The sequence below is a fragment of the Equus asinus genome, chromosome 3, assembly GCF_041296235.1.
Source record: "Equus asinus isolate D_3611 breed Donkey chromosome 3, EquAss-T2T_v2, whole genome shotgun sequence".
NCBI lineage: Eukaryota > Metazoa > Chordata > Mammalia > Perissodactyla > Equidae > Equus > Equus asinus.
The window spans coordinates 37,096,446-37,120,780 of NC_091792.1; the positions used below are offsets into that span (position 1 = coordinate 37,096,446).

Consider the following 24,335-nt stretch of genomic DNA (forward strand, 5'->3'; position numbering starts at 1 on the left):
GAATTGTTCCAAGTGCTTTAAAACAATACACTTAATTTTCATAACACATCTATAAGATATATATATCTTATATATATATATATATAAGAAATACTATTATTATTTTCATTTTACATGAAGAATTTGAGACCCAGAGAAATTAAATAACTTGCCTAAATCTTGCAGTCTGTAAATGATGTAATTAGGATTTGGGTTATCTAAGGAAGGTCTCATTTGGAAACAAATGCTTGTGAACCAAATATGACCTTCATTAACCAGTAGATGAGAAAACTGGAATTAAAAAATAATTTGAATCATAGAGTGAAAAATCTTTGGTTATGGCCCTTGGGCCTCCAGTTTGTAATTTCAGTTTTTGGTTGATAAGCAAGTGTTCTAAAATTCAGTAAGGCAGTCTCTTGAGCAATTAATTCAGTGATTTTACCTAGAAATAATTCAAAGAAAAGAGAGATACTGATGTGTCTCCATTTATAATCCTGTTACATTTTCTTTCTTTCCTTCCTAATTTCATTCTTTCCCTCCTTCCTTTCTTCCTATTTTCCTTTATTTTGTTAAATATCATATTTTGTGGCATAGTAAGTATAAGGCAGTATGACATAATGACTAAGAAAGCAGATTTGTTGGTGGGCAGTTTGCCAAGTATCAATCTATTGCCTCTCCAAATTCACCCTTCACTGTCCTGCTTGTGAGACTACATTTCTCCCTTGCCATATGGCACAATTTTAAGCATCTTCCATAGAAAGCAACAGAAGAAACTAGAGGATGAGAGGGCTTTTCCTGCTTCTGGCTGCTTCTCTGGGTTGGCTCCTTTGGTGCACCATGGCCAGCAGTGCAGGGCACCTTCTGGGCTGTGTCTCCTAGAACATACACACACAGTGGGAGCTTCCTAGCAAAGTCTGTGGTGCAGTACTTCCCATGAATGAGTTCTCAGTGGATTCAACAGTATGACAGCTCGCTATAGACAGTTTCCCCAGAACCCTAGAAAGTGGCTTCCCTGTAAGTTCCACTGGCATTGTACCTCAATGAACTTCTCTGCCAGAGCTATGCCCTCTCCAAGAAGCTCTATACCACAGAGGGGTGGGGGTGCAGGTAGGAGATCCTCTTTAAAATGCAGTCTTCCCTCAGGTGCTCTGCCTTAGACCTAGGGGTAGAGGCCACTCCCTATAGCTGTTTTTCTCAATTCTTTAGAGTTCTTTTTAGTAGCCAATCATAGTTACTCCAATCCCCATCATAGTTAACAATTCTTTATATTAAACTTTTCCTGCTCAAATTGCTGTGTAGTTTCTATTTCCTAATTGGACTTTGACACAAGCAGGCCCATGCTAGAATTCTTGAACCACCATTAACAGGCTGTGAAATATTAGACAAATCAATTTATTTCCAGGTGATAATGTTGACCTCGTAGGGTTATTGTTAGGATTAAGGGACGTAAAATACATAAAACATTTATAGCACCAAGTCTATAAGTACCAGATGAGCGTGTTATTAGTTTTCTTCCAGTTTTATCCATCCATAATAAAAACTATGAGCGAGTCAGGAAAAAATAATATGTTATTGCATCTTTCAATTATAAACATCTTAGGGACTTTTCCATCTCTATTTAAAAGAGAGCATTCAGGTGACATCAGCAACATGGTGGAATGAGCTGTTCCCTTTGTCTCTCCCCCTTTTGAACTATAACTAAATGGACATTTGCTGATCAATGGAGGAAGTTCACACAGCACAAGAGGATGCCTGAGAGACACACGCAGCTATACATCTGAGGATGGATGGACTGGCACCCCAGGAAATGGCAGAGATAGGTGAGCATACCCTGCGTTCCCCTGGTAGCCCTGTGCACACACAGGAATGCTTTCCAGACTGGCGCAAATGCTCTGAAAGTGGGAACATGCACCAGGGCAATCACAGGAGGAGGCAGTGGTAACCCTTAGCCCACACTCATGATTGCTCTCCCAGTGGGGAGGGGGAGCCCACTGTACCCTTCTGCCACCAAGGAGTGGCCCTAGCTCAGTCCAGCAAGGAAGCCCCACCCACCAAGCACAGTCCACACAAGCTCCTGAACGTACCCCAGGCTGGGACAAGCACCCATAATACTCCCACAGCTTCCAGCAGATGGAGTGGGGCCAGAAACTCTGCTCCTGCTTCCCCCTAGTGGCAACAGGTGGAACCTGAGACCTAAGAATACCACAAATGCCCCAACAAAAGATTAGTTAGTCAAACACCATGAGAAATGGCAACAACAATTCAGACCAGAAGAAAAATAACAATTCTCCAGAAAGCAACCCTGAATACACAGAAATTTACAACTTAAATGACAGAGAATTCAAAATAGCTGTCATAAGGAAACTCAAAGATTACAAGAAAACACGGAAAGAAAATTCAAGGAGCTCAGCAATAAAATGAATATCTTCACCAAAGAGACTGAAACTACAAAAAAAAAATCAAACAGAAATTCTGGATATGAAAAACACAATTAATGAAATAAAAAATAATCTAGAATCCTTAATAAATAGAACTGATGTTATAGAGGAAAGAATTAGTGTTCTAGAGGATAAACTGTAGAAATTCTACAGGTGGACGAGGAGACAGAACTAAGATTTTTAAAAAATGAAGGGATTTTCAAGAAATATGTGACTCAATTAGGAAAAGCAACAAAAGGATTATAGGTATTCAAGAGGGAGAAGAGCAGGAGAAAGGAGCAGAGGACTTGTTCAAAGAAGTAATTGCTGAGAACTTCCCAAACCTAGGGATGGGTTCCAGATTTACAAATAAATGAAGGTCATAGAATGCCTAATTTCATCAGTGCTAAAAGAGTTTCTCCAAGGCATATAATAGTAAAAATGGCAAAAGTCAATGATAAAGAAAAAATATTACCTAAAAAGGAAACCCTATCAGGTTTTCAGTGGATTTTTTGGCAAAAACCCTACAGGATAGGAGAGAATGGAATGATATATTAAAAATACTGAAAGACAAAAACTTTCAGCAAGGAATGCTCTACCTAGTGAAATTTTCCTTCAAATACAATAGAGAAATAAAATCTTTCCCAGATAAATAAAAGCTGAGGGAGTTCATCACCACTACACCTCCCCTATAAGAAATAATTAAAGATACCTTCTCAACAGCAATAAAAAGGCATAGGTCTACAAAGCTCTGAGCAAGGAGACAAATAGACAGACATAATAAGAAACCTGCAGCTCTCTACAAGAATAGGGAGGCAAAGACTCAAGTACAACTTAAAAGAGAAAGGTGAAGGAAGCATCAAAAGTAATGATAAACACCTCAACTTAGTCACAAACTCACAAAATTAAAAACAGAACAATTTGTAACAGCAATTACTTAGAAGGGGAGAGGAAAGGGAAGGAATCAGCTTAGGTTAATGGAGATAAGATGCAATGAGAAAATGGACTCTCTCATCTCCAATATCTTTCACACAATCCTCACAGTAATCAATAAACAAAAAATCAGAGCAGAGCCACAATTTACAAAGAGATAAAACTGAGAAATCCCCCTCAGAAATGAAATGGCAGTCAGAAATACAAAGGAAGAGAAACAATGGAAATATAGAACAACCAGCAAACAAGACATAAAATGGCAGTATTAAGACTCCATATATCAATAATAACTTTAAATGTAAATGGATTGAATTCTCCAATCAAAATAAACAGAGTAGCTGGATGGGTTAAAAACCACACCCAACAATATGCTGCCTCCAGGAAACACATCTCAGTTCTAAAGACAAACACAGGCTTAGACTGAAGGGATGGAAGACGATACTCCAAGCTAATAGAAAACAAAAGAAAGTAGGTGTTCCTATACTTTTATCAGACAAAGAGGCTTCAAGTTGACAAAGACAATGAGAGACAAAGAGGGGAAGTATATAATGATAAAAGGGACATTCCATCAAGAGGACATACCACTTATTAATATATATTCACCTAAAACAGGGGCACCAATGTACATAAAGCAATTATTAACAGACCTAAAGGGAGAAATTAACAGTAACACAATAATAGTAGGGGATCTCAATACCCTACTTACATCAATGGACAGATCATCCAGATAAAAAGTCAACAAGGAAATAGAAGATTTAAATGAAACACTTGATCAGATGGACTTAGATTTATTTAGAACATTCCATCCAAAAACAGCAGAATATACATTCTTCTTAAGTATACAAGTATCATTCTCAAAGATAGACCATGTGTTGGGAAACAAGGCAAGCCTCAATAAATTTAAGAAGGATGAAATCATCCCAACCATCTTTTCAACCATAATGCTATGAAGCTAGAAATCAACCACAAGAAAAAACTGAGAAAGTAAGAAATATGTGGAGACTAAACAACATGCTATTGAACAACCATTGGATCACTGAAGAAATCAAAGGGGAAATTTTAAAAAACCTGAAGACAAAAGAAAATGAAAATACGACATACTAACTTTTATGGGGTGCAGGAAAAGTGGTCATAAGAGGGAAATTAATAGCAATATAGGCCCACTTCAACGAGCAAGAAAAATCTCAAATAAGTAATCTTAAAATGCACCTAACAGAGCCAGAAAAAGAAGAACAAATAAAGCCCAAAGTGAGCAGAAGGAGGGAAATAATAAAAGTCAGAGCAGAAATAAGTGAAATAGAGCCTAGAAAAACAGTATAAAGGATTAATGAAACTAAGAGCTGGTTCTTTGAGAAGATCAACAACGTTGACAAACCCTTAGTCAGACTCACCAGAAAAAAGGAGAGAAGGCTCAAATAAATAAATTTAGAAATGAAAGAGGAGTAATTACAACAGATACTACAGAAATACCAAGGATTATAAGAGAATACTATGAAAAACTATATGCCCACAGATTCAATAACCTAGAAGAAATGGATGAATTGTAGACTCATGACCTTCCAAAACTGAATTCATGAAGAAATAGAGAATGTGAAGAGACCAATCACAAGTACAGAGATTGAAACAATAATAAAAAACCTCTCCCTCCAAAAAAAGTTCAGGACCACATGACTTCTCTGGAGAATTCTACCAAATATTCAAAGAGGATTTAATACCCATCCTTCTCAAACTATCCCAAAAAATTAAAGATGATGGAATGCTTCCTAACACATTCAATGAGGCCAACATTACCCTGATACCAAAACCAGATAAGGACCACACAAAGAAGGAAAATTACAGGCCAATATTGCTGATGAACTTAGATGCAAAAATTCTCAAGAAAATATTGGCAAAATGAATATAGTAATACATTAAAAGGATCACACACCATGATCAAGTGGGATTTATACTAGGGACACAGTGATGGTTCCACATCTGCAAATCAATCAATGTGATACACCACATTAACAAAATGAGGAATAAAAACCACATGATCATCTCAACAGATGCAGAGAAAGCATTTGACAAGATCCAACATACATTTATGATAAAAACTCTTAACAAAGTGAGGATAGAAGGAAAGTGCTGACTCTCCCAACTCCTATTCAACATAGTACTGGAGGTTTTGGCCAGAGCTATTAGGCAAGAAAAATAAATCAAAGGAATACAAATTGGAAAGGAAGATGTGACATTCGCTGTTTGCAGATGACATGATCTTATATATAGAAAACCCTAAAGAATCCATCAGAAAATTATTAAAAATAATCAACAACTACAGCAAAGTTGCAGGGTACAAACCAATTTTAAAAAATCAGTTGCATTCCTGTACAATAACAATGAACTAGCCAAAAGAGAAATCAAGAATACAATTCTGTTTACAATCCAAAAGAATAAAATACCTAGGAATAAACTCTACCAAGGAGGTGAAGAACTTATACAATGAAAGCTGTAACACATTATTGAAAGAAATAGATGATGACATAAAGAGATGGAAAGAGATTCCATGCAATGCGCTAGAAGAATAAACACAGTTAAAATGTCCATACTACTCAAAGCAATCTACAGATTCAATGCAATCCCTATCAGAATCCCAATGACATTCTTCATAGAAATAGAACAAAGAATACTAAGATTCATATGGGGCAACCAAAGACCCCAAATTGCTAAAGCAATCCTGAGAAAAAAGAACAAAGCTGGAGGCATCACAATCCCTGACTTCAAAATGTACTACAAAGTCATAGTAATCAAAACAGCATGGCACTGGTACAAAAACAGACACATAGATCAATGGAACATAACTGAAAGCCCAGAATAAAACCACACATCTACAGACAGCTAATCTTTGACAAAAGTTCCAAGAACATACTATGGAAAAAAGATAGTCTCTTCAATAAATGGTGTTGGGAAATCTGGACAACCACTTGTAAAAGAATGAAAGTAGACCATTATCTCATGCCATACACAAAAATAAACTCAAAATGGATTAAAGACTTGAAGATAAGTCCTGAAACCATAAAACTTCTGGGAGAAAATATGAGCAGTACACTCTGACATTGAACTTAAAGGGATCTTTTCAAATATCATGTCTTCTCAGACAAGGGAAACAAAAGAGGAAATAAACAAGTGGGACTTCATCGCCCTAAAGAGCTTCTGCAAGGCAAAAGAAACTAGGATTAAAACAAAAAGACAACCTATCAGTTGGGATAAAATATTGGCAAATCATATATCTGACAAGGGCTAATCTCCATAATATATAAAGAACTCACACAACTGAAAAACAAAAAAAGAAAAAGCCCAATCAAAAAATGGATGGAGGATATGAACAGATATTTCATCATCAGATATTATCAGCATCACTAATCATCAGGGAAATGAAAATCAAAACTACACTAAGATACCACCTTACCTCTGTTAAAATGGCTATAATCACTAAGACTAAAAATAGCAAATGTTGGAGAGGGTATGGAGAAAAGGGAACCTCATACACTGCTGGTGGGAATGCAATCTGGTGCAGCCACAATGGAAAACAGTATGGAGATTCCTCAAAAAACTAAAAATAGAACTACCATATGACCTAGCTATCCCACTACTGGGTACCTATCCAAACAACTTGAAATCAACAATCCAAAGTGACCTGTGTACCCCTATATTCATTGCAGCGCTATTCACAATAGCCAAGACTCAGAAGCAATCCAAGTGCCTATTGACTGATGATTGGGTAAAGAAGATGTGGCATATATATATATAATGGAGTACTGCTCAGCCATTAAAAAAAGACAAAATCATCCCCCTTGCAACAACATGGATGGACCTTGAGGGTATGATGTTAAGCAAAATAAGCCAGACAGAGAAAGACAAATACTGCATGATTTCACTCATACGTGGAAGATAACAAATGCATGGATAAAGAGAACAGATTAGTGGTTACCAGAAGGGAAGAGAGTTGGGGGGTAGGTGAAAGGGATAAAGGGGCACATATGTATGATGATGGATAAAAATTAGACTAATGGGGGTGAGCACGATAAAGTGTATTCAGAAATTAATAAACAATAATGTACACCCAAAATTACACAATGTTATAAACCACTATAATCCCCCATAAAATTAGTTGAAAAAATAAAGAAATAAAAATAAAAGGAAGAGTCCAAAATTATTCCCTTCTAATAAAAAAAAGACATCTTAACATGTGCTCATTTACGTGAACAGATATTATATATACGTATCACCTATATACAATTCTAAATCTCCTTTTTCATCTGTCAACAGAAGAAAGGAAGCTAAAACTATTATAGCAGTTCTGAAGAGTAAATCCTGCTTTACTTTTTCGCCCAAGTCAGACTTCTTCAAGATGTTGAGCAGGGGAGACCCTCAGGCAGCAGAGGTCTTTCAACTTGTGAACAAGGGTGAGCCGGCAGCATTACCTCACGAGAAATCATATAGCCAAATTAAACACAGTCCCAAAGTTTTCCATGACACACAAAATAAGGAAACAAAACAGATCAGAGCTTCTTTCTTTGAAACCATAAAGAAAATAAATGAAGTAGGAAAAACTAGCAATAATAGCTATTGTGTGTGAAAGGACCAAACCACACTTAAGGTTTCTCCCTTTCCCGACATTTATATCTTCTAATTCCTTTAGCTTAAAAAAGATGTTTGGTAACATTATTAGATAGAATTATGCTCATTGGTTTTAATAAAGCACTTTATTTTCCATAAAGGCAGATCTTTGCAGTGTAGGCAAAATAAAATGCCTACACTAAAATCTAGGTGGTGAATGTAGAACTGACACTTTCACTTACTGGCTTGTCCTGATTGAAGACTAAGTAGAAACACATGAAGTTGGTGGAGTGTTGAACTTGTCAGAACAATGTCATATAGTGATATCTGTAGCATCATACACATATTGAACGTTCTAGCTCAGGCTCTGGTTAATGGCATCATTTGCCATCAGGTAACACAAACAGACCCTTGGAGCTTACATAAACAAGGCACTATGATTTTTTTAATCTTCCTTCATAACATCAAGGTTGATCACAAATAAAGCTTTAGAAAACATATAGTTTGTAAAACATGTTCTCTTCTTTTTATTTTATTACATATTTTATCCCAAGATAAAAATAGGAATTTAATTTTTGTTGCTGATAATTGATAATTTTTGTTATTTATGGAGCACCTTCCTTTTAATACACTGCTAAGTTAACATTGCCACATTGAATTTAGATGTAGTAATACTGTCCTCAACTCAGAACTCAAAAGAATAAGAGCTCTTCCTTATCCCTTCCCCCCCAAGCCACATATGTAGTAAAAATCTGAAGATTTTTGATGTATGTGTCTAGGTCTGGTTCTGTGGCAAAAGCCCCCACAAAATTTCCATAACTCTCTATAGCTCCCAGGCCACCACGTGGTTAGTTATCTTCATTGAGTGGTAGTTGAGAGCAGACATTCTGGAGCTGCACTGCTTAGATGTGAACCTGGACCTGCCAGTTACAAGCTGTGTGACCTGAAGCAAGTTAACTAAGCTCACTCCGGCTCAGTATCATAGTGAGACTGTCCACAGTAGTGTTGTCATGGGCACTAAATGAGTTAATATAAGTGAAGTCTTTAGAAGAACATCTAGTCTATGTTCAGCACTATTTAAGTGTTAATTATTACCATTATTCTGATGCCCTCTATTTAATACATCCTGGTACAGCCGCTATCCTATTTAGATAATGATAGCAGCTTCCTGTCTTCTGCCCCATCTTGCCTGTGCTCTGGGTGAGTGGGTGGAAAATGTGCAGTCATCCTGAAGTCATTGCCCTTTTTGGTCACTTTTATACTTCTATTTTGGGTGCTCTAAGGGTCAGAGGTTCCTATTGGATATTGATCAGCATCCTGGGGGTTTCTGCCATTTTCAGAGTTTCTTGGTTAATCAGTCACTTGTGGGCTACTAATTGGTGTTATGGTGGTCTTCCTTGTTATTACTATTAGCAATAAAATTGAGGAGCATATTTTGTTTAACCTAAGACATTACAGATGTTGATGGCCCCATCAGTTTATATACTACTAAGAAGCACAAACGAGTGGCAATTTAACTTATGGCATGCCATTAATTATAAGATGTAACTCAATTTCAGAGACATTAAAATATGAAAATATACATCTTAGAGTTAATAAAATATGGTAAAATCAAGATATCCAATTGCCTAATTGACAACTCCACTTGGCCAACAAATAGGCATCTCAGTCTATGGGCCAAAATCCATCCTGTATAACAGTTCCCTGCCTCAATAAATAGCATCTATCTAATGATACAGTCTAGAACACTAGGAGACCTCTTTGATATTTGCCTCACTCTCCACTGATACCAACCTAGAAAAACTATCATCTATTTTTTGTAAGTGTGAGGAAGATTGGCCCTGAGCTAACATCTGTTGCCAATCTTACTCTTTTCACTTGAGGAAGATCGTCCCTGAGCTAACATCTATGCCAATCTTCCTCTGTTTTGTATGTGGGATGCCACCACAGTATGGCTTGATGAGTAGTGTGTGGGTCCATGCCTGGGATCTGAACCCGTGAACCAGAGGCAGCCAAAGTGGGAGTGTGTGAACTTAAACACTATGCCACCAGGCTGGCCCCTTTCATCTATTTTTATACAAACATTTTAGTCTCCCAAATAGTCTTGGCCCTTTTGATCTTGTCTCTCCATGGAAGCCAGAATCATATTTAAAACAATGTAAACCCAATCATACATTTTCTATTCAATGGTTTCCTGATGTTCTTAAAACAATAGTGTTGGCCTCCTTACTATGTCCTAAAAGATTCTGAGCATTCTGGTGCCTGTCTCCTTCTCCATCTCTGCTCTAGCAACCCTGGTTTCTTTCGGTTTCATAAATACACCTTGCTTCCTCCTGTTTCAGAACCTTTGCATAAGATGTTCTGTCTACCTGCCATGTTCTGCTCCCAAAACCTTCCTTCCATTGCCTCATTAACTCCTACACCACCTTCATGTCTCTCTTCAAAGTCAAGTCTCTCACCAAACTAGATCAAGCCTCCACATTATGCAATCTCAGAGTTATTGTTCTCTTTACTTTTTCTCCATTACACTTATGGTAGTTTATAATTATACTATTTATATTATTATTTGATTAAGATCTGTCTCCCTCACAAGACTTAATTCTACTCAGGCAAGGTCCATGACTATTCACTAACCATTGTATCCCCTAGCACCTAGCCCTGTGCCTGATACTTAGCAAGGGTCAATAAATAGGCTTTTAATTGACAAATAAATATAACAATAATTGATAATATTTATTGGGAGCTTAGTACACAGCAGGCAGTGTGCCAAGCAGGTTATATCCATTAGCAAATTTAATCCTACAATCACATATGTTTGACTTGCTGACAATCCTATGAGTTCAATATTATCATACTCATATCATACCTCAAGACACTGAGGCATAGAGAGGTTACAAGGCATTTTTAAGGCCTCATAGCTAGTAAGTGGTGAAGGCGGCATCAAATCTCAATTCTGTCTAACTTCAAAGCCTGCCCTTTAACCAGGATGCTCCATTGTTTTAACAAATGGTTCCTGGTATCTTGGGACTGTTAGTGGCTTCATGGGTTACTAGTCAGCTGGTGGGCAATCCCTTTCAAGTCTTCTTCCAGTCTTCCTGAATCCTTGAGCTGTCCCTGTCTAGTCTGCTGTCAGCACTATGATTTCTCTCACAAAAGCAGCAGCTCATAGCTCTTTCTAGGTGGTTTTCTGATGTTGGTCTTCTCCACAAGAACTTATTTTGTAGAGGCTATTGAAGAGGCCTCAGGTCAAAACCACATATCATCAACTGATTATAACCCCCTTAATTTGCTAAGGGTATAAGCTAGTATGAAATCTCACAATGTGGCCTCCTTAGCCCCTTCTAGTTTTCCCCTGCCTCTCAGATAAGTGAGGCTCATTATGCTTAATATTCAGAGGAGGTGGTGAGTTTTCAGAAACCCAAAGATGCTTTTCCCTTCTGCTCCCAAACACGGTGCTGTATTACTGAGAGTTTATTGCTTCCCTCCTATACACCCTGAATTTGAAGATTTAAGGCAGTGGTTCCCAGTCTTGTATTTCAAGAATCACAGTGATTATAAAAAAATTATAAATAGGGTTTTACTAATTGAGGTTGTTTTTGTTTGGCAAATGTTCTGGTTCCACGATTATTTTAACATTATTTCATGGCTTTAAAAGTATTGTGTGCCCATAATAGAAAATTTTGGAAATACAGAAAACCATAAGGAATAATTATTACTCAATATTTGCCAACTCTAATCCCATATGCATGGTTTTTATTCTCCCACAATCACCAAGAAACCACAACATAGTATAAGTAGTTAATAGGATATTTGGTGGCACCTCACCCTCAGATCAAATAAATATGTAAAATATTTACTATCAAAAATAATAAACTAAGCAACTACTTTAAAAAATTATTAAAAATTAGGAAATAAACATAGAGTTGTCATAAAACTTATGACGTAACACATAAAGTTTATATTCTAAGTAAGGATGATAAAAAGGAAGACAACCTATTATCAGTATTTTTCCTTTCTAAAATTATTTTTAAAGGATATTTTAATACTAAATACACATGAGCAACATAATTTCAGATAAAAGAACAGTACTTCACATTGAATGATGAGAACTTTGAGCTTCTAGCACTTTTGAAAGTGTCAATTTCTTCCTAATAGGCCTGCCCTCACCACAAATCCCAGCACAGACACAATACTTCCAAAGGGCATGTGTGTAAATCAAGTTGAAAACCAGTCCTAAGTGTATCAGGGAGAGTTGGGTGGCTAACAAAGCTTTACTAGTGATCCTGAATTATTAAACCATTATTGAAGTCAATTATTGAAGTCAATTATTAACAAGTATTTATAAGTATGGGTAGAAATAGCCTAATCCTTTACCTTTGCCTGCTAATTGCACTATTATTTGACTAAATTTATCACCAATGTAAAAACATACTTTAGAGTCTTTATACAAAACCAAAGTTCACAGGCTAAAAACAATGGTGACAGATAATGGAGGTTTCCTTTCATTGTGAATATTATGCCTTCATTAAAATGCTAATTTATTTCTCTTGGGCCACTGACCAGTCACAGGAGGTTTTCAGTATGGAGTTATCAAATGTGAGTTTGAACTGGTGGTCAAGTAGTCTATAACCTACTGTAAATAACCAATTACTAAATGTATTTTTAATATCTTGTCACTAGTTAGAGCACTTTATGTTGCACTGTTTTCTTTGATTTGAAATAAGTGAATCTCATACATTTTTGTCATGCTATGTTTATCTAAGCTTTTTCTATTTCTTAATAAATTTAAAAGAAGGATACCAATTTATCAGTATGAAAAATTACGTACACTTGAACAAGGGAAAGTGAATCTAGAGCATCCCCATTCCTAAATTAACAAAATTTTCTTACAGTTAATTTCTCTTAAGCTAAAAGATCATTGACAAAGGAAGAAAACAAGAAGGTTCAAAACCAAAGGGCAAAATGGTTAAGAAGACAGTTAAGCAATGTGCCACGGGATGATATAACCAGCAAAAGTAAATGCAAGGACCATTGATCTCTTATATTACAATTAAATATCGACATTACTTAATTTAAAGAAGAGCAAAAATGTTCATTAACACTTTACTGAGAGTAAAGCACAAAATAAGGACATGAATCAAAAATTTGTTAAAGTATAGCAAATATTAATTTAAAAATTCTTAAAGTACAGCATATATTACTACTTTTAAATCGCCTCAGTTCACGAAAACAGGCACTTGTGAGTTTTGCTAGAATGTTCTTCACTATATAATACAAAGTTTAAGTGTGTGAAAATTGTATCCTTGATACATACTTTGATAACTCCAACCAAAACTCTGCTATAAAATAGAAAATTAGGGGATTGCAGCCATTTGATTGTTCAATAATCAAAGTACAGTTATTTCAAAAGGTTCACTTCTTCAGTGGAATAAATATATAGAGTTCATAAAGAAATACGTTAAAATTTTAATTTTATTTCCATGTTGATTTTTTTTTTGCTTTTCAGACTTATAAGCAAAATACATTTTCAAGTGTTTGAAAAGAAAGCTAAAAGATGTTTCCCTTTTTCTGTCTTCATGGAATTTAGATAAAAGCACAGATCATATTACTGTATATAAATAAATCATATAGCTACATAAACACTAAAATAATTTTGGTTCATAATTCCAATACAATTATAAGGATTCCTTATGAGGTGCATTTTCTTTCTTCTAAAAGCCCATGTGTGTGTGTGTGAATGTGTCTGTGTACCGGAAATAATGCAAACATTGTCTCATAAATGATTGGAGTATTACGATTAATATTAAAGACTCTATTTTAAAAATATGTCCTTCATTTTTCTCTGAAGGTCTGAGTCTCAGGATGGTCAGATTAACTCTATTAATGTGACTCGACTTTGACAGACTAAAGACAAATGCTCCTCTCACCTTAGTTTAAATGCTCTCACTTTGAGAGAAATACGACAGCACAAAAAATTAGTAAGCTTAAGAGCACAGTGACAATTTTTATTAGGCTCACCATACATAATTCACAAGAAATTTCTTTTCACTTTGAAAGAATATTTTAATAAAGAAATTCACCTCCTAGGTTGAAGCATAAAAATTATGCAAAGTATAGCTACTCTAAATTGTTAAATTTGAATTAAACAATCCCCTTGTTTTTCTTGCTACAGATTGTCATCCTTTTGGTCATTTTTCTATATGTGTATATATCCTTAAGGGCCTGGGGGAAATCCAACCAATCTTTAGGCTATTCATTAGTAATGTCAATGTTTAAAAACTATACTAGGGAGAAAGTTGGAGTTACACAGTTCAATACTATAAGTATTATCATTCCATATTATCTCAATCCTTTAGTTAAAAAAAATTGCAGTAGTTGGCAATTATTAACAGGCTTAGTTCTCTGTCTTTACTCCACAATTATGTCAGCCTGCCACACAAAAAATATTATCAAAAAAATCCAAAGATTTACTTTCCCTTTCATGTGCTTAGGACTCTCTCTAGATTCAGTAGGCAAAAATAATACCACGCTATTTCATACAGTAAAAAATGAACTCCAAATAAGTGAGAATCTGTCCTGGTGGATTTTCCAAGTGAATACCAAATAAATATTTTTAAATATTATTTTATGTATTGATTTTTAAACAATAAATATTGTCTTTTAGACTGAACCACTCTTTAGTGCTTTTTTTAAGGAAATTTTTTTTTGAGGAAGATTAGCCCTGAGCTAACATCCACTGTCAATCCTCCACTTTTTGCTGAGGACGATTGCCCTGAGCTAACACCTGTGCTTATCTTCCTCTACTTTCTATGTGGGATGCCTGCCACAGCATTACTGGATAAGTGGTGCATAGGTCCGCACCCGGGATCCAAACTGGCAAAACCACAGGGGCGCTGAAGTAGAGCATGCGAACGTAAACAGATATTAGCAAAAGGTTGTCCATACACACTCTCAGCTTCTCCTCTAGAGCATGTTTTCCTGATAGTGAAGCTCTTAATTCTAGTAGCTTTCACAATTTGAACAAGTTGAGAACTTCCCAAATATCTAGTCCTGGTTCCATTTAGTTTAACAATCCTCTCAATTTACCCTCTTGCATTTTACTACGGGCAGCAAAAAGTAACCAGGCTGTGTGTTCAATTCTTTGCTTGGAAATCTTCTCAGCTGAATGGTCAAGATCATAGCTTACAAATTCTATTTCCCACATAACTGAAGGACACAATTCCACTGAGTTTCTGCCACTGTATAACAAGGATCTCCCATCCCCTAGTTTCTGATAACATGTTCTTCATTTCTTTCTGAGCCCTCAATAGCAGTACCCTTAACTTCTATATTTCTACTGGCAGTCTTTTTGTGATTTAGATATTCTCTAAGGTGATTTAGGTTTTCTTCTTCAGGGAAGCCTCAGCTCTATTTTAAAGGCCTGTCAGCTGACTATACCAGTCCTGCCCAGATTATCTAGGATAGTCTCTCCTACTTAAAGTCAACTGATTATGGATTTTAGTTACATCTACAAAACATCATTGTAGCAACATCTAGATTAGTATTTGACTGAATAACTGAGAACTGCAGCCTAGGCAAGCTTACATATCAAAAAGACCATGACAAGCTTGATGAACTTAAGGATATAAAAAAGTATCCTTTGGGAACCCAAATTACTTCCAATAGATGGTAATAGCTGGCTTCCATTTTTCCAAAACAACATTCAACAGAAGAAGAAAAATACTTAGAAAGTTCTGAGAGAAGGTGTAATCCAAGAACTTTATATGAAGACAAGTATAAAGATAGCAAAAAACATTCTCAGGAAGTAAAGCGTCCACAACCTCTTCCTGGAATACAACAAAACAAAACAATAAAATACTACATTTTGTTGAAATAGAGGGAAATAAAATTGAATTAAAATAAAGAAGTAAAGAATGGAGAATCCCACAGTTAAACATAAAGGAAGGAAGGATGGATGGAAAGAAGGAAGGAAGGAAATTGGTAAGTATTGAACCCATTTAAATATATAGAACTACAAGGCCAAATGACTATGACCTCTAGAAAAAGTACATGCATTAGAAACCTTGAAAATATTCTCAAACATCATAAGATACAATTCTATAATTGGAAGATGCTTGGAAGAAGTAGTAAAACGAAGTTTAAATATGATAATTTTCTCATTGTACTGGTAGGATGTCAGTAGAAGATTTTGATAAATTAGGGACTACTTTAAGTATTTAAACTTCTTAAGGTATTCTTCAAAATAACCAAAAACAATGCAGAATAATTCCTGATAAAGCTAAACTTTGGGTACCATACATAGTATTTTAGTCAGGTATATTGCTGCCTCTAACAATTTAGAGGTTTGGTTACCAGTGAAAAGGGGAAAGATCACACATGTATAGATTTGTATTATCCTCCCCCATTCTCCAAATGGATTAAAGGCATTTGGAAAGAAATTCTTATGGGATATTTTTCCTATAAATATATAAATAGCACACTTTTTCTATAATGTATAACATATCACTTTATGCCGTTTTCTAGATCTAAGTAAATATTTATCAACCAGGTTATCTAATAATCGTATTTAGAAGAAAAGTGATATTTAGATGAAATATTTATGACATTTAAAATAGGTAAGCAGCAAAATTCCAGTGTTTCGTGCATGTTGTTTCTTGGAAATGTAAGGCAACTCGGGTTATTTCCCCTTGGGTTTTTTCCAAAAGAGCAAGATTAATTGTTTGAATAAAGATAAGCTTACATAATTTATAAATGTGTAAGTGGTCCACTGTGCTGTGTTTAATTTCTTTCATAGGATAACAAACTTAAAGAATAAAATAAACTAGAGACCTGCTATCTCTCTATTTTAATGGAGCTTTAAAGAATATTTTCTAAAAGAATTTACATGGAAACCAAAGAAAGGCAGATTAGCAGGCACTAAGATCAGATGGATTGGCAGAAATAATAAACAGATTGTTTTTAGTGGCCCATGGAAAATTGACAGGAGATATTAGTTAAATCGATAACAAATAAGAGCCTAACATATTGTATTGTCTTGAGGAACAACAGAAAAAGTTCACATAATGTAGTTTGGAAAATGCATTGAGATAACCTTCAGAAATAGTACAAAGTGAAGAAGAAAAGATAGATGAATTTGACTACACTAAAATTAAAATCTACTGTTTAACAAGAGACCAACTTTCCCCTTAATTTCCACTCCCTTTTGGGTTGGAAATATTCTTTATAAGCACCACATGCTACCGTGATGATAATACACTGTGATTTGACTATAGTCATAATGTTCATTTTTTTACCTTTAACCCTGAAGCACAGTCAAGAGACATTTTGTTGACAACCACCACCTCCTTGTGAACAATAAAACTTGTAGGCAAGCCTTCAGGAGCACTTCTTTTCTGCACTTCAATTCAGTTTTCTTCTTGGCTCGAAAATTAGCATTAACTCAATATAAGTGACTGATAAAATGGTGGCTAAATGGTCAACATGGCGGCCAAGGTAGGGTAAATCTGTATTCCTGCAAAAGCTCAAGTAACTGCGTGTGTATATAGATATCTGTATTATATAAATGCCTGCGTTTTAGACTGTTTAACGGAGGACAGAATATGTATATAGTTATTTCTAATATACATGATCAAGCTTTTTAGTTTGTACACATTTGATTCTCCAAGTATGTAATTTCAAAATTAGGTTTGAAATCAGTATCTTACACTAGCCACCTGATAGTTAAAAATATGATCTCAATAAAAGAAAATGATAAGGTAAAATATATAGCTTCACATTTGGGTCAAAATGTCAATTTACAGGGATCTAACTTAATGGTTCTGCTAAATGTTGCCAGTGCTCAGGGTAATTGTTATCATCATTGGGTAGTAACATAAAAAGTTTCATGAGTTCAGCATTTTTATCTGTATTGTTACACTTTGCATCCCTTTCATAACAGGCTAACAGCTATTTCTCTGATGATTTACCCTAAAATATGGGATCTTAATTCAGATTTTTAAAGGAAGGTTTATGTTTCAAGCAGCAACAAAATGTTTTTAGGATAGCAGTTGGGAATAAAAAGGGAACATCTTTTTTTTCTTCTGAGAAATATAGCTTCCCATTCATTTATGTTGTCATATGATCTACTTTTGATCTGGTTTAAAAAAAAAAAGTTTTTCCCCGATACTCCCATGAGATTCAAATCATTCTTACAAACTAAAGAATATTTCCTATTTGCTCCTTAGTAGTGTTGGCATGTAAGCATTTTACCCAAAAAACTTTTGACGTTATTTTATCTAACATTTAGAGAAATCACCAAGGAGTAAAAACTATGTGAGAATTATTTTATTCTTACATGTAATATTTTTGATAAAATTATGTTACTGACTTAAAATGCTAAAAATATAAAGATTTTTTCTTTTATTAGTTGTCATGAGAAATTTAGAATGAACCATTTATGTTCTTAGTTGGTGACTCTAAGGATCCCTGAGATGTATTTATAAAAAAGCTGTCTTTAAAAAGGAATTCATTCTTGTGCAGTGAAACAGAATGGATTCTTTGTGTCAAGCTAACTGACCCATGAAATAATGAAATCCATGATGCTAGGTCTTTCTAATATGCTCCATTCAAAAGAGATAGCTGGCTCAAATACGAATAATATTTAAACTTTTGAATAATAATAGAAATCTGTGTCAATAACATACTTGTTTTAAAAAAATTTTTTAAGATGCAAAATGTCATTTTACTGGAGAGTAAATTGCACAGGCATGGGGGAAAACTTAAGAAACCATTACAGTAATCTGAAATGTAGAATTTTTTATGTGGCACCAAGACCTTAATTTTAATCATCTCTGGAAGTGGTTTAAAGGAAATAATGGGTCTGATACTTACTTACTTACTAACTATAAGATTATAGATTTTATGTTAAATATTCAAATTAAAGACATCATGCATTCTTCTAAATTGTACATATAAATGTATCTCCATTAAGCAGACATTTTAGTACAACATTTCATAAAGAAATTCAGACCAAAATACATTGTTTTAAATTTCTTTAAAATAAGGTCAGGACAATCAGTAATGATTCCATAGAATCAGAATTATAAAGGCTGAAGATGGTTTATATTTTACATTTATTAGAGCGAAGTTCAAACATTGCCAAGAATAAGTCCCCAAAACAAAATGTTAACTTATGATGTTAAAACAGCAGAAATCTAAAATCACTCATTTATTTATTGAGAAATTCTTATGTGTTAGGCACTGTGTTTGGTATTAGGGACAAAAAGAGAGCAAAGTGGCACTTTCCTTCATGGACTTAATGATCTATTGGGATATGAGAGAGACAGATAACAAAAAAGTAAATAAACAAATACATATAAATTGTTACTCATGTAACAAAGGAAAAAGACATAATAATGTGAGAGAAAATGATATAGTGGGTGGTAGAAGGAGAATGAACCACTCTGGCTAGGTTTGTTGGGAATTGCTTTTATAGAGACTGAAATCATAAGAATGTTTATAGAATACAAATATCAAATTCCACTAAGGTAAAATTCAAAATGTCTGGCATCCAATAAAAATGACCAGGCATACCAAAATGCAGGGAAATACAACCCATACCGAGAAGAAAAATCAATCAATCTAAACAGACCCACAAATAACACAGACGATAAAGTTAATAGACAATGACATAAAAATGGTTATTATAATCATATTCCATACATTCAAGATGTTAGAGGAAAGAGTAAACACGTTAAGTAGAAACATGAATCACATGATACAGGCTAAAATCAAACATCTAGAGATGAAAAATACAACGTCTGAGATGGAAAATATACTTGATGGGATTAGTGACAGATTATGCACTACCAAGAATGATGATTGAAACTGAGGACACAGCAATCGAAGCTATGCAAAATGAAATGGGAAAAGAAGACTTAAAAAAACATAAGCAGAGTATCAGTGAGCTGTGGGTCCAACGTCAAGAAGCCTAATAAACATGTAACTCAAGTCCTCTAAGAAGAGCAGAGTAGGGAGAGAAAGAACGTTTGAAGAAATAAGGGCCAAATTTATAAATGAAATGAAAACTGTTAACCCACATGTCCAAGAAGCTCAATGAATCCCAAGCATAAGAAACATGAAGGAAACTACAGCAAGATACATCACAATCAAATTATATAAAACTAGTGACAAAGAAATAATCTTTGAAGCATCCAGAGAAAAAAGGCACATTATATACAGAAGGACAAAGATAAGTTTTATGAAAGATGAGATTTTAACACTTCTCTCTAAATAACTGATAGAACATATAGACAGAAAACCATTAAAGATACAGAAGAGTTGAAAAACAATAGGAACTTAATTGACATTGATAAAACATTTCAATCAACAGCATCATAATACACATTCTTTTCAAATGCACACAGAACACTTTCTACAATAGATTATCTGGAGCAAAAAAAGTTTCAACTGGGGGTGGCCCAGTGGTGCAGCGGTTAAGTTCACACATTCCGCTTCTCCGCGGCCCGGGGTTCTCAGGTTCGGATCCCGGGGGCAGACATGGCACTGATTGGCAAAAGCCATTCTGCGGTAGGCGTCCCACGTATAAAGTAGAGGAAGATGGACATGGAGGTTAGCTCAGGGCCAGTCTTCCTCAGCAAAAAGAGAAGGATTGGTAGTAGTTAGCTCAGGGCTAATCTTCCTCAAAAAAAAAAAAACTTTCAATAAATTTCAAAAGATTCAAGTCATAGACAATATGCTCTAGAACTACAATGGAATTGAGTGAAAAATCAATAACAGATCTCGGGGAAATCTTCAACTCTGGAAACTACATAAAACGCATCTAAATAGCTCCTAGGTCAAAAGATAAATTAAAAAATATTTTAAACTGAATGAAAACAAAAACATAAAATATTACAATTTGTGGACTATCACTAAAGTAATACTTTGAAATTTAAAGTGCCAAATGCCTATATAAGAAAAGAAATACTTCTCACACCGAAGAGTCAAGTTTCTACCTTAAGACTCTAGAAAAAGAAGAGCAAATGAAACCCAAAAAATAGAGAAGAAAAAAAAACACCATACAGGTCAGAGGTGAAAACCGTCAAATGCAAAACAGAAAATCAATGAAACAAAAGTTGATTCTTTGAAATCAACAGAATTGATAAGAATTTTAGCCAAAAAAAAAAAGAGAGACAAGATAAAAAAATTTCTGACATAAGAAATAAAAAAAGTGACATGACTGAAACATCTATAGATGTTAAAATACAGGACTATTATAAAGAACCTTATGCCAATAAATCAAACAACTTTGATAAAATTGACAAATTATTTGAAAGATACAACTTCATAAAGCTCACTCAAGAAGAAATAGATAGACTGTCTCTATGAAAGAAATTGAATTTGTGGTTAAACATTGTTTCACAAAATAATTCCAGGCCCAGACAGCTTCACTGGTGAATTCCACAAAAGAGTCAAAGAAGAAATGGTAGCAGTTCTATGAAACATCTTCCAGATATTTGAATAAGAGGAATGCTTTCCAATTCATTGTATGAGTCAAGACTATTCCAACATAAAAAAAAGAAAGACATTACAAGAAAATTACAGGGAAAACAATTTCAGATACAACACACATATTATAGGTAAAACAAAATTTGATAATGGATTATATGTGGGAGTTGTGAGGGAAAGAGGAATGAAGTGTAACTTCTGGCAAGATTAACTCATTAAGTGAAATTTCAAGTAGTAAGTTGGAGGGACTAGTCAAAACTGAGGAAAGAGGTCTGAGCTGTATTTATAAATATGGGATGGCTCTGTCTCTGTGTGTGCATGTGAGTGTGTATAAATTTATAAATATAAATAATTTAAATAAGTTTATATATATATAAATAAAACAATTACCCATGAAATTAGTCATCTATTTAGACTGACAGATGCGTGGTTCCCTTGGCCTGGAATCCTCCTTACCATTATCTTCAAGTTACAGCACCTACTTGGCTAGATACTAGAGACGATTCTCATCTTGCTCTACTTTATAGCTTTAATGCCAAGTTTAGTTTGGGATTTAATACATATTTGTTGACTGTTAATGAATAAATGACTACAGTTTTACTAAAACTATAAGTAAAGAAAAGTAAAGAAGTGGATTAACATTTAAAGCTTCCTATGAGCCCAGTGGTGTCCTAGGCATTGCCACACATGAGATCTCACCAATTACAAACATCTTATGTGGGTTTTTTTTGTTATTCCTATCTAAAGATTTTTTTAAAGGCTCAGAGAGGTTAAATTTGCTGAATATTTCACAACTGTAAATGAGGTAGCTGTGCTTCCAAACTCAGATTTGTCTGATTCCAATTTTTTCCCCATGCCACCATAAAAAGGATACCAATCACTTTTTGTCTCCCTTAGAATAAATACACTTCTTCCCCATCTCACTTGCTTACACCTACTTAGCAGAAAATATTGAGGAATCTTCTCTGCTCTTGGATTACATTATAATTAGGACTTCCTGGAGAAGCAGTGTCCTATTTGTCTACAATTAGACATACACTGGCCCTAAAAATCTCTTCTCTGATGATCTTCTTTAGCTTCCTCTTAGTTACTCAGATCACTGTCATTAGAAGAACAAAGGCAGGGTGATAGAAAAGTGTCCTGCAATAGAAAGGATAAGCTGAACAGTGCTCTCTTCGAATATGAATTTCCAGAATGGACTTTGGCAAAGGCTTATTCACCCTGTATAGTTAGCTGATTTTCAAAATTTATAATAAATCCGAAGAGATCCAAAACAAGGCCATGGAAAACATTACCTGTTTTTTCCTATTAGCTTGACAAAAGAGAAAAGACGTATCAGAGGTTGACTGGCTGAAGAAAGAAAAAAGATACAAAAGTGTGATCAAAATTATGTAACAGTAATTTATGGGAAAAAAATTGAGAAGTGTACCATGATGCCCAATATGGTGTTTTAGAGATGGAGTTAGGAATAAATTTTAAAATTCTACTTTTTTCTATAACTTTAACATTTTTCTATTGTAGTCTTGCTTCTTTTCAATAATGAGGAAAATGTATGGATGTAAAGAGGAAGAACGACAAATCAGAAATTCATTTTGAGTTGTTACTTTGTTTCCTTGTAAGTCATAGTTAGTTCAGGAAATGTAAATTAAGCATTACTATGTGCATAGCACCACAGGTGATCCCGAGAGAAGAGAGGAAGGAGTACAAAGATGGACATGCCATGAAGGAATGGAATAGGAGGTAAATGTTACTCAATAACCACACAAAAGTCAAAAGTTGTAAGTACCACAGGAGAAGACTTATAAAATCTTATTGGGAAAACAAAAACTGAAGAGTTGGAAAAATGTTTAATTTGTGCTTGAAAGTGCTTAATATCTCAGGCACTGAGCTAATCACTTTAACTAAATTATCCCGGACATCCAAGAAATAAGGTGATTTCATTACATCAAAATCAAACAGCAAAGACTGTAAAAGAAACTTCCCTAAGCAGTCAATAACGTTTTATGTCTAGTATATGATTTTGAATACACAAACAAAATAAGTTCAGGAAAAAAAGATGATGACCTCTCTTATCTAAGATTTATATAAAAAAATATATGCCCAGTAAGTAAATTTAGGGGCTAATATTAATGAAAGGTGAAAAGAAATGAATGAAAATATTGAGTACATTTAAATTCTAAAGTGTAAGATTATTGTCTAATCCTCTTAGTGTTTTTTGACTTTTCTTAAATGTTAATCTTAGTAATCCTGCTCTGTGGTGGGTTTTAATGTGTTAATATCTAGTTTTCAAGACAGGAAAACTTAGGAGTTGATTTTCTTATAGAAAAGACTAGGAAAGAGAGATTCAAACTATTTTAACCAATGTTCTTTTTATAGTCAAATTAGTTTCGTGTCTTAAATATTTTGAAAGCTAATTGAGAATTTAATATTTTAGGTGCAAAATCTTTTCTTGAAGTGGCAGGGAATAGAGAAATTTAATAATTGATTTATAGGTTGCAAACAAATCCAACCTATAAAAACTACTTAGTTTCCATGATCCTCTGCAAAGTAGTAAGTTTCAGGATTAGGCTTTACCACAGATTAAACACTTTATCGTATAGGTGCCCTAGGCAGCCATCCAATCTAGTAAACGGCTAATGTAAGTCATAACAATAAAGCTAGATGGAGGGTTTCTGTTATTGTTATTTTACTTTCAGCACCTCTAGATTATAGTGCAGTGGGAGTGTGAATTCCCGCCTGATGCATTGAAAATGTTCCCATATGTTTCATAGAATGACTTTGACTATATGGAAACAAAAAAGGTTTAAAGAGCTCAAGAAACATTATTGTACTCTCTATTCTAAAAGGCTATGGTATGATCATATATTCAAGATGAATGTAAAATAGTCATTGTTTCTCTTCTTTCAATGGGATGAAACAGAC

At 34.6% G+C, this 24,335-nt stretch overlaps 1 protein-coding gene across 1 annotated transcript in view; it reads right to left on the reverse strand.

Annotated features, from left to right (window-relative positions):
- Positions 1 to 24,335, reverse strand: part of IQCM (IQ motif containing M) — a 421,264-nt gene that overhangs the window by 74,699 nt on the left and 322,230 nt on the right. The gene's annotated exons all lie outside the window — the stretch shown is intronic.